Genomic DNA, 12,646 nt, shown 5'->3' with positions numbered 1-12,646 from the left:
GCAGCGTGATCCACAGAAACTCCTGTCGGTTTAAAGGCGGGAGATGATGGCCATTGAAAGGAAAATATGGAAGAAAATATCGGACTGCAATCGGGCAAGAACAGTGAAAGCAGACAGGCCGGTTGATGTAAGCCTGAAGGAATGGGATCTGCCATTTTGTGAAGCTACCTGGCGAGATCCATTTTGCGAACTGCTGGATAAATCGGCTCTTGCTCTTGGATAACTGAAGCAGAGCGATTGAACTCGTGCTCAGGGAGTTTCTGCTATTGGTCTGATAAACCCGAGATCGATCTCGGTAAAAGGTGTATTGGGTGCAGTGGTAGATGTGCCGAAGATCGTGGCGAGCGTTCGTGGAAAGAAAAATCAGAAACCGTAACAGAAAACGACGCAAAGCAAAGTATTAAATAGTTCTCCATTCCAGAGACCTGCAGACAATGGCGGGTTTGCTGAAGTGATCTCATTATCTCGGCCCAGTGGCTTGTTGACCGGGTTTACTGGTTTGGGCGAGGTCCGACAGAACTAATCAATTCGGCAAAGGGGTGGAATGGGTTAACCTTACACCACATCCAATCGCAGAGTGTTTCAGGCTGGTCAGGTGACTTCGTACCAGCAATACTGTATTGCGTCATTTGAACTCATAAGGTGTGTTTTAAAATCAGGAAGTTCAAATGCAAAGCCCGGAGAACTCCGGAGATCACCCATCGCAAGAAGGAGCTCCCATGCCAGAGGCTGGAAAAGGAAAGGAGACGTCGTCTGGCCAACGGCAGGTTCCCTCCTTCGATGTTATAAATTGGAAGAGTGGACTGAGTGAGTACAGCGTGTTTGCCAAACTCGTTCAGTTGATGAATGAAGGGAGACAGATAAGTAAGAAGGCAGTATCTTTTTCTACTCCCCCCCCCCCACCCCGAGGGTTGACATGTCCCATCCCCGAGTTCACGCAATTAAGGTGAGAGAGTATAATTTCAAAGAGATGTGATCGGCAAGTTATTGATACAGAGTGCCTGGACTGCGCTGCCTGGGGTGGTCGTAGAGACTGAGGCATTCGGGAATTAGAAGAGCTGTTTGACAGGCACAGAAGTGTGAGCCAGTGGGAGGATGTAGACATTATGAAAGCAGAAGATGTTGATTGAGTTGGAAGTTTGATCACTAATGTCTTTCGGTTTTCTGAACATTCTGGGACGAAGGGCCTGTTCCCGTGGGGTACTGCTCGGGTATAAGCTGTCACGGAGAGGCCCGTCAAAGCGGAACGGCTTCGCAACTTAAACTGACTGTGAATTGGCTCACACGGTCCAACAGGGGAGAGAACACGAGTAAAATTAATATAGAAATGTTTGGGCGTAATTAGACATGGGCGGACAGGGTTCAAAGTCCCGGTGGAAGGGGTGAATGGATCTGCGAACTGTGAGGCAGAAATCATTCCACCACAGCGGAGGATTGAAACAACAGGAGACAGTCAGAAAAGAACTAGACACTGGACATTAGAATACGACAGCACAGTACAGGCCCTTCGGCCCTCGATGTTGTGCCGACACATATATTCCTTTAAAAAAGTACTGAACCCACATTCCCCCGTAACTCTCTGTTTTTCATTCATCCATGTGCCTGCGAAAGAGGCACATAAATACCCCTAATGTTTTAGCTTCCACCACCATCCCCGGCAAGTCATTCCAGGCACACACCACCCTCTGTGTAAAACACTTACCCCTGATGTCTTCCCTAAACTTTCCTCCCTTAACTTTGTACATATGCCCTCTGCTCGTTCCCTGGGAAACAGGTCCTGGCGATCCACTCCAGCTATGCCTCTCATAAGCTTGCTCGCTTACTCATTAACACAAAGGGATCAGATCAAACAGAGCTACAGACATTCCGACTCCCTTCGCTCACAACCTCCGGAATGAATGAATATCTGTTCTATGGCCAGTGTGTTTGAGAATGAGAGGCTGCAGCTGTCGGCTGCGCAACCGTGCCCGGCGGCTCACGGGATCGGACGGGGAGACAGTCAGACTTAGACTTCCACGGCTAGCAGGTGTTTAGGGCTTCGTGGTGTAACTTCCTGGGTAGGTTGAGAAGGGAAGTCCGAAATGATAGCGGGGGAGGCGGGGGTGAGCTGTGCAGTCAGGGCAAAGAAGAGTGGGAATGAGAGGGGCTTGTAGTAAAGGGGAACATTGATAGAAGACATTGATAGGTGCGCCAAGATAAGCAAGAGAAGGAGCAGAGATAATCAGGGAAGGGAGGCAGAAGGAACGGGGTAAGAGTGAACGGAGTGAGCGAGCAAGGAAGACAAACAGAAGAAACATAAGGCAAGTCATTGTTATAGTGATGAAGAGATACGAGATGTCTGCAGTCTTGTGCAGTTCACTTCTCCTCGCGGTATTTCGGGACCAGGGAGTTCGGGCCGACAGCCGGCTAATAATGCAAACAGGATTGCGAGGAACAGTTGATAAGTTCAAATTTCAATGTAAATTTAAGTGAACCAAAGCTCAGTGATGACACCACATACTAACCCGAGTTTCGTTATGTTGCGGGTATTCACAGTAAATAGAGAGAGAGAAAAAAAACAATCTATGAAAAACTGCTGAAAGACGGGCAAACAAAGAAGCTGAAAGAGACACCAAAGGATATAAACACAAAAATTGAAAAATAATAAAGTAACAATAATTAGATTATGTGGAAGTTGTATTCCAATAATTTGTTCCAATAAAACTCTTAAATTTGTCCGAAAAGGTTGAATTTTAGAACAAGACCAGCGCCCTTATTTACAAAAGACAGGATTAAATATATAGGTGCTCCGAAGATGAAATAATTGGTTACTTGGGGAAAGAAATAAATATATATATATACTAAAGTTATTACGAACTCCATGGAGCATGTGGGGATCTTTCAATATCCTTTTTTTTTTCTTTCTTTCTTTTTTTCTTCTTTTTTTCAATAGGAATGTTAGGGGGAGGGGTTAAGGGGAGGGGGGATGGGTAACACATATTTTCTTTTTCACACACTTTTATTCTGTAACTATTTGAAAACACAATTAAAAAAAGTTTTTTAAAAAAAGTAACAATAATTAAAATACATAGGTAATAAATTTTGATAACATGAGTTATGGAGTCCTGGGTAGTGAATTTCATCGGCGTGGTATCAATTCAGTATTGGAGTGTAAGGACGTAAGATGAAACCATAAGATATAGGAACAGAAGTAGGCCATTCGGCCCATCTAGTCTGCTCCACCATTCAATCATGAGCCGATCCAATCCTTACAGTCATTCCCACTCCCCTATGTTCTCCCCATACCCTTTAGTGCCCTGGTTAATCAAGAACCTATATATATATCTCTCTGCCTTAAAAAAATTCCCAATGACGTGGCCTTTATAGCCTCTAGTGGCAACAAATTCCATAGATTTAACACCCTCTGACTGGTAATGTCTCAGCATCTCTGCTCTAAATGGATGTTCTTCAATCATGAAGTCTTGCCCTCTTGTTCTAGACTACCCTACCATGGGGGAAAAAAAACTTTGCCATATCGAATCTGTTCAGGTCTTTTCACATTCGAAATGTTTCTATGAGATCCCCCCTCATTTTCTCGAACTCCAGGGAAAACAGCCCAAGAGCTGTCAGAGGTTCCCCATACGGTAACCCTTTCATTCCTGGAATAATTTTCGTGAATCTTCTCTGAACCCTCTCCAATGTCAGTATATCCTTTCTAAACTACGGAGCCCAAAACTGCACACAATACTCCAAGTGTGGACTCATGAGTGCCTTATAGAGCCAAAACATCACATTAACGCTCTTATATTGTATATCTCGTAAATGAACGCCAACATTGCATTCGCCTTCATCACCACCGACTCAGTCTGGAGGTTAACCTTTAGGGTATCTTACACAAGAACTCCCAAGACCCTTTTTTTCTCTACATTTTGAATTCTCTGTGCAGCTAAGTAATAGTCTGCATCTAATAGTAATAGTAATAGTAATAGTAATAGTTTTCAACTTTGTATTTCACTTGCCACTTCTTTGCCTAAACCCCTAACCATCTAATTCTCTCTGAAGACTCTCTGTTTCCTCAACACTACCCACTCGCCTAACTATCTTTGATTCATCGGCAAATTTAGCCACAAATCCATTAATCCCATAGTCCAAATAATTGACATACATCGTGAAAAGCAGCGGTCCCCACACCGACCCCTGTGGAGTTCCACTGGTAACTGGCAGCCAGCCAGAATAGAATCCCTTTATTCCCACAGTCTCTTTTCAGCAGATCAGCCAATGCTCCAGCCATGCTAGTAACTCCCCTGTAATTCTGTGTGCTCTTATCTTGCTAAGCAACGTCACGTTCGGTACCTTGTCAAAGGCGCTCTGAAAATCCAAGTATATCACATCTACTACATCTCCTTTCTCCACCCTGCTTGTAATTTCTCAAAATATTCAGTATGGTTGTCAGGCTGGATTTTCCTTTCAGGAAACTATGCTGGCTTTGGCCTACCTTGACATATGCCCCCAGGTACGCCTTAATCCCACCCCCAGCAATCGATTCCAACAAAATAGCGGAGTAACATTTGCAATTTTCCAGCCATTCGATACAACGTTGAAGATGTCGATTCTTGAAAGATCATTGTTATTGCTTTCGCAATCTCTCCTGCTACTCTCTTCAGAATCTAAGCGTGCATTCCATCAAGTCCAGGAGATTTATCCACCATTTAGCTTCCTGAACACCTTTTCAGTTACAATTGTCAGTCAAAATACTTCACTTCCCTGACGCTCATCTTTTCCTTCCGAATGACCTTCTTAGTTTTCTGCTGCAAGTTGTTCAAAGGTTCCCAATCCTCTATCTTCCCACCAGGTTTAGCCCTCTCTTTTGCTCTTTGGCTCTGACTTCACCGCCAGCCACTGTAGTGTCTTTCATCCATTCAAAAATTTCTTCTGATTTGGATTATATCTGTCTTGCACTTCCTCATTGTTTTTTATTTGCAGCAACTCCAGCCTTTGCCATTCTGCTGTCCTACCTGCTAGTGTCCCTTTCCAGTCAACTTTGGCCAGTTCCGCTCTCATGTCATTGTAATTTCCTTTAATCCACTGAAATATCGACACATTGTTTTGTAGTTTCTTCTTCTCAAAGGTCAAAGTGAACTCGATCATATCGTGATCACTGTTCCCGAAAGGATCCTTAACCTTCGGTGCTTCTATCAGCTCCTGGACATTGCACAAAGTTTGTAAAGTGAGCCTGGTGCTTTAGCAATAACAATTTTCCGTAAGCTTGCTGGTGTCGGATTTAAGGTTCATTATCTCCTTCCTAGCAGCAGGCGCGAAAATAAATTATGGCTAGGATGTTGGGGGTCATTGTTGGTGGATGCCATATTTGTCAAGGTTTATGTTCGGATACATGCGCACGAAAACATGGAGACTCGGAATGATAGAGTTAAACTTAGAGTTTAATTAGACAGATAAACTAAATCAAACATTGAATAACCCAAATGCAGGGAAAACTAAAACCGAAGCCAGAAACACTCCAATCTAAGATTACCATCGACGCATTACTCAACGGATAGCATTGCCCTTTTAAATACATCCGAGGGCTGGGAGGAATTCGCACTCAACTCCCAAATATTAGACAAAAATAAACCACAAAAAAAATTCAGGTTAATGAGGGCGTAATGCTCGGCCAGCCTGACCTCCGCTAAACGCAAACAAGACAAAGATACTATAATCTGAAAGAAAGCTGGATCTCCCAGTGGCCAGCTATTTAAATTCTGATTCCCATTCCCATTCCCCCACGTCACTCCGTGGCTTCCTTTACTGTTGCGATAAGCTCACACTCAGGCTGGAGGAGCAACACCTCATATTCCGTCTGCTTAATCTTCAACAGTCTGTTGGCATGGACATCGATTTCTTGAACTTCCTGTAAATGCCCCATCACTCCCTTACCATTCCCCATTCCAATTTCCCTCTTCACCTAATCTCCTTAACCGCCTGTCTGGTGTTCCTCTTCCTTCCCATTGTCCATGCTCTTCTGTCCTTTCCTGTCAGACTTCCAAAAGACCATCAGCCCATAAGACATAGGAGCAGAATTAGGCCATCTGGCCCATCGAGTCTGCTCCGCCATTCAATCATGGCTGATACTTTACTCCTCCTCAACACCAGTTCCCGGCCTTCTCCACGTAACCTTTGATGCCGTCTCCATCAAGAACTTATCAATCTGTGCCTTAAATACACCCAACGACCTGGCCTTCACAGCAACACCACTCTTTGGCTAAACAAATTTCTTCGCAACTCTGTTTTGAAAGGGCGCCCCTCTATCCTTTTCTCAGGCTCCTTGTCTAATCCACCTGTCGAATTCACATCTCTGTGTTTCACCCTTTTTCACCATTTACCCGCAACCTTGTGTTTCTTCCTCCCCCCGTCTCATCTTCTTACCCTCACCCCAGCTTAAGACTCTGTACTATTTCCCATTGATGCTGCCCGGCCTGTTGAGTTCATCCAGCCGTGTGTGTGTGAGTGTGTGTGTGTGTGTGTGTGTGTGTGTGTGTGTGTGTGTGTGTGTGTGTGTGTGTGTGTGTGTGTGTGTGTGTGTGTGTGTGTGTGTATATGTGTGTGTGTGTGTGTGTGTGCGTGTGCGTGTGCGTGTGCGTGCGCGTGCGCGTGCGTGTGCGCGTGCGTGTGCGTGTGCGTGTGCGTGTGCGTGTGCGTGTGTGTGTGTGTGTGTGTGTGTGTGTTGCTAGGCTTTCCAGCATATGCAGATTTCTCTTCTGCATAAGTATCGACCGGTTGTTCGTGACAAATTTCCCGTCACGGCAGACCGTGTCGATGTGCTGAATGGCGGGGAGTACTGCAACTGCACTGTGCCCACTCTAACTTCATTTATTTATTTACTGGGACACAGCGTGGTGTCGCCCCTCCCAGCCCTTCGAACAATGCCGCAGGGTAACGCTCGGATCTGAGGCCAGCATAAACAAACCAAGGCAAAGCTAGTGCGGTTACAGAGAAAGGGAAGTTCAGACTCCACTCGGCATAGGAAGCTCAGGATGTTCTTGAGGAAGTTTGTATCCAAAAGAAAAACGAATGGCATGGACAGACGGACAGACAGACAGACATATTCTATTGATCCCGAGGGAAATTGGGTTTCGTTACAGTCGCACCAACCAATAATAGTGCAGAAATATAGCAATATAAAACCATAAATAATTAAATAATAGTAAGTAAATTATGCCAAGTGGATATTACTCCAGGACCAGCTTATTGGCTCAGGCTGTCTAGCACTCGGAGGGGGGAGTTGGAAAGTTTGATGTCCACAGGCAGGAAGTACAGTAATGGCAGGTATTAGGGTGATTAAGGGGAAGCCTGGCTGGCAGATATGCCTTCCGGCGGAGGAAGCTGTGTGACGTCAAGGAGGGTGAGTATATAATATGCACAAACTCACCTCCTCTCTCGCTGTAATTATGTCTGTCCCACTTCACCTCTCTTTATCTGTCAGTCTCTCAACCCGCAGACTCTTCATGCCCCTAACTCCGGCTGGCGCTGCGCGTATTTTGAACAGATTTGTGCTTCTTATCTGCCGTTGGAAGGGCGCAGAAAATGTTTCAGGGAATGATTATGCCAGTGACTGCTCCTGCTGCGGTTTTTCTGGAATAGGACAACGGCCACACACACACACACACACACAGACACACACACACACACACACGCGCACTCACACGCACACACACAACCAGACACACACAGAGCGAGAGAGACAGAAAGCAATGTGTGTATATATATATATACACACACATAGGTGAGTAAATATGTTTCCCAGGCTTCCCCAGCTCAGCATAGAACCTCGGCCTCTGTAAGTACTTTACCTTCAGCAAACATTTCCAACACCCTCCTCTTCGAATTTCCCCTCATCTACATAAGGCTGTGCTATTAACAGTTGTGTCTGAGCCTTCTTCATGCGAGTGTTGACGTTAACTTGAAATTGCGAGCAATTTCCAACACTACATCCCTCTTAGCATCAGCCAACGGCACCGGGGTTGGTTCTGCCACCAACTAATTATCCTCAGACTTAGCAATGTTACATAAAACGAGTATATGTATCTGTATAAATAAATAAATTATAAATAAATAAATAAATTACTGTGTGTGTGTGTGTGTGTGTGTGTGTGTGTGTGTGTGTGTGTGTGTGTGTGTGTGTGTGTGTGTGTGTGTGTTTTGCTTGACTTTCCAGCATATGCAGATTTCTCCTCTGCATAAGTATCGGCCGGTTGTTCGTGACAAATCCTCTCTCTTTCTCGGAAATAGCACACACGCTGTTCGCTTCCTCTCACTCTTTTAAAGGAACAGTCCACTTTAGAATAATCCTTCAGATCTCATGACACCACTCTCCTTTTAGAAAATTTTTTGATGAACCAGCAAAACTTCTTCTTAACTATCGATGATACAGCTTGAAGCAATACATGCGTAATTATCAGGTAACATGGCACAGCATTACAATCTTTAACTTAACATCCAGACGAACAGTCTGTTATAACATTGTCTGTACCTCTCACGTTGGTTTTTGCCATGTCATACTCTTGTGAGATAAGACTCCAGTTAATCAACCTTCTATTTTTATCTATTCAGAGAGAGAAAGTAACAGCATAGAACCTCAGCCTCAGTAAGTACTTTACCTTCAGCAAACACAGTAAAGGGGATGTCGTCTTCTGTTGTGGAGTTAGCAACTCCAGACCAGGGTTAAACACACCGACCGCTCCCCACCGGTCACCCCTTTGTCCACACTGTGATCAAAAACCCCACCCTTGTCGTGGGTACACAAAGCTCACTAGAGTCCTCCTTGCCTCTGGAGTCGTGTGTCTCCTGTTCGTCTTGTGTGTCTGGTGTGTGTCTGATTAAAAAGTCAACTGACCTTGTATATATCTCAGTGCGGAACACAAACTGTCCATCATATAGCTCCGCCATTCAGTTTCGAAGGCAGCTCACAGGCTACCTGTTCCTCTCTCTCTGACATAGCACACACGCTGTTAGCTCTGTCACTCTCTCTTTTCAAGGAACAGTCCACTGTAGAATAATCCTTCAGATCTCGTTACAGGAGAAAGTGAGAGAAAGCAATAGAGACACAGAAAGAGAGATGGAAGCGAGAGAGGGGAACAGAGGGGGAGAGAAAGAGAAAGAGAGACAGATACAGGCAGAGAGACAGACAGAGGTACAGAGAGAGATAGAAAGAAGGGAAGTAACGGAGACACAGAAGAGATAGAGAGATATAAGAGAGAGAGAGAGAAGGAGGGAGGGATGGATGGGACCACGATGGGATTAGGGGCTTCAAAGGAACTGGACAACGCATTCAAATATCTACTGCGGCACACTGAACTCATTATTCTGTAGTTTCTGTGTTATCGTTATGCAGGTCTTATCTGAGAGCAAGAATCACTTTGCCAGCGGGTGTATCAAGAAGGAATAGGACAATTCCATCGTTGCTTCCGTCCTAAGCAGGGAACGAGATAATCCTTTTTCGGAGAATGGAGACAACACGACTATTTTCATGGATTCTGATCCTCGTTTCTACCACGTGCCATCTGAGTAAGTCTCTATTTTAAATTCAAGACCACGGGTAAGAATTTGTGAAATTTGCAAACGATTATGCACAGTGGCCTTACTTTACCACTGACCCTTATTCAAAAGCTGGATCCTGAAAGAGGTGTGGCCCGTATTTCCAGGTATTGCAAGGAATACGTTCCACTAAATCACAGTTAAACAGACCCCTTAATAGTTCCAGTTTTTAAGAAGCGAAATCGCAACTTTTGCAATCCAGTTGGGAACATATTTCTAAATGTTGGTAAAATCCAGGTCGGATCCATATCGTGTTCCGATACTGACTCTATCTGGGATCAGCAGAGGAAGCAGATTTCCGAACGTCATTTAGGAAGTGTCCAGACGCAGAGCTGAATCATCCAGGCATCGGTATCTACCGCTGAACTGCTAGAAGATGGGGTTGGTGCAGGTGGGGGCCCAAAATCCAATTTCCCGCGCGGTTTCCCATTAAATCGCCTTGAACCCCAAACCTTGTTCTTCATGATGCACCAGAGCTCGGGAAAGGACTGTGGGCTGTCGCGCTCTTTATGGCCCTCTTAAGTTGAGACAACTCGAGATATCACCTGTGTCTCTCCCTCCTCCCCGCCCCCCACCCCCTGCCGCCCCAACACACACACGGTCAAACGAATAACGTCCTGTCTCGTTGAACACTTCTGCATAACGCTGATCTCTGATTCCAAGGTTCTATCCGTTTCCAGGTCGGGGGAAAGCTTCGAACAGTGGGGGTGACGTCATCATACTGAGCATGATGGAGAACTCTGCCGCTTACGTCTACACCCAGAGCGACGAATCCGACATGTTGGCCATCGAATATCTCGCAAAGGAGCGTGAAATTAATAGTGTGCTTGACGAAGCGTGGACGGAGGCAGTTGAGAAACGAAAAAAACGACCCGCGGCTGAGCAGGGTCCCAGTGCCCAGGGGGCTCAAAGAAGAACACGTGGTGGCCATAATTGCCTATACGCTTGAGACCCCATTCTACAGCCAGTTCAATGCGGCACTGAGGTTGTACGGCACCAACGACACGGTGTACGCGGAGAAATTTCCCTTCAAAAGTTTCCAGTACCTTCTATCCATTGCCCTCGTGAGACTGAGAGAGGAGTTGGGTAAACCACCCCAGCCGACCTACAGAGGAATGACAATAAGGTCCATTGGTAAGGTGGGATCCAGAATGAAATTTGGCTATTTTGCTTCGTCCTCTTGCAAACAAGGGGATGGGGGATTCGGCAGAAAAACAGTGTTTACAATTTTCTCTCAGTACGGTGCCCAGATACAAAATTACTCGGCTATCCCCTATGAGGAAGAGGTTCTGATTCCGCCATATGAAGCGTTCATAATCACATGTTACCAACCGCGTGCTGACGGAGTTGATATTTCTCTCCACACGGACGGGAAGGCTGAGATCCGGGTAAGGGTGGAGAGGGGCAGTAAAGGCGAGATGATTGTTCTGCGGTGTGAGGGGACCGCCATTTTTCCAATGGCGTGGTTGTCCATCCTGGCGCTGTTGCTTCACATTTCGCTGTAATGTGCGGGCGGAATGCTCGATCCCCGGTTCGTGCTTCAGCTCAGATTACTATAGCGTATGGGGGAGGAGGGTGGGTTAATTAACAGATTCGCAAAAGAGCAGCCACCGCGTAGAGCAAAAGGTAGTCAAACATTTCCTGTCCCAGAACCATCGTCAGATTGTGTCTGAATTCCCAAAACAGGTGCCTCAGGGAAACTGGGTTGAGAAGTGGCAGTTGGAGTTCAACCCGGATAAGTGTGAGGTGGTTCATTTTGGGAGACCAAATATGATGGCAGAATATAGTATTAATAGTAAAACTCTTGGTAGTGTGGAGGATCAGAGGGATCTTGGGGTCCGAGTCCATATGACGCTCAAAGCTGCTGCTTAAGTTGACTCTGTGGTTACGAAGGCATACAGTGCATTAGCCTTCATCAGTCGTGGGATTTTTAAGAGCCGAGAGGAAATGTTGCAGCTATATCGGACGCTGCTCTGACCCTATTTGTGGGCGGAAGGGCCAGTATTGTTCTGTACGTTTCCTATGTTTCTATAAAACTCGGCTGTGTACGGTATATCTGACACATCTCCTGCCTTCTAAGGTCCGACTGCTAAGGAGAACATCTCACTTGCTGTCTTAACCACGGTAGCTACCTAAGTGTTAACTTTTAACGTCCGTGTACATCTGCAATCTGATCTACTTCCAGGAATTTGTCTCTCGCTGCTCATTGTCCTTAGTCCTCACAACCACCTCCACACAAACACGCACACACACACACACGCACACGTACACACACACACACACACGCAAACGCACACGCACACGCACACGTACACACACACACACGCACACACACACGCACACGCACACGTACACACACACACATACGCACACGTACACACACACACACACACACACACACACACACACACACACACACACACACACACACACACACACACACACACACACACACACACACACACACACACACACACACACACACACACACCCTCCTACTCTTCCCGATTACATTTCACCTGCTTTTTGCGGCGTGTCTCATTTATCGCGCAATATGGTCCTGCGGCAAAATTGGAACTCACACTGGTTTAAGGAGAGTGAACTGGACAGGCTTCAAGCTTGTTGACCCGGCCACTGCAAATGCATCACAGAGATAGAATATCCAATTGCAGTTTTATTTTTGTTTTGTTTTAAGCGTGTAACTGATGGGAAGACGATGCACTCAGTTGGCATTGTATTCCGTTCATCTTGTATCGAATAAAGAGACCATCGAGTGCATGTTTGTGTCCTCCTGCTGTGTGGCAGCCCATCCGCTGCAAAACCCGAGGTCTTTTTGCGCTCAGATTTTATTATCTCACACCACTGTTGTTTTTACGGCGCTGATGAAATGTAATCGAGAGAAGTGCAGGCGAATGTATTTTGGGAGCTCTGAGGAGGCTGGCCAATACACAGCGAGAGGCGAGGCAGAATCCTGAGACTAGATCAAAGTCCCGATGTCATTTCAGTTTCTATCGCATTTTAGCACAGACAGCCGTCGTAAATTAGATTTTCGATGTGTGTGTGTGTGTGTGTGTGT

The 12,646-nt window shown here is 45.8% G+C and overlaps 1 pseudogene; it reads left to right on the top strand.

Annotated features, from left to right (window-relative positions):
• Positions 1 to 678: 678 nt before the first annotated feature.
• LOC140721458 (erythroblast NAD(P)(+)--arginine ADP-ribosyltransferase-like) lies at positions 679 to 12,600 on the top strand (annotated as a pseudogene).
• Positions 12,601 to 12,646: the final 46 nt, after the last annotated feature.

The sequence above is a fragment of the Hemitrygon akajei genome, unplaced genomic scaffold, assembly GCF_048418815.1.
Source record: "Hemitrygon akajei unplaced genomic scaffold, sHemAka1.3 Scf000055, whole genome shotgun sequence".
In the NCBI taxonomy this organism is placed as follows: Eukaryota; Metazoa; Chordata; class Chondrichthyes; order Myliobatiformes; family Dasyatidae; genus Hemitrygon; species Hemitrygon akajei.
This window is presented reverse-complemented; position numbering and strand designations above follow the sequence as displayed.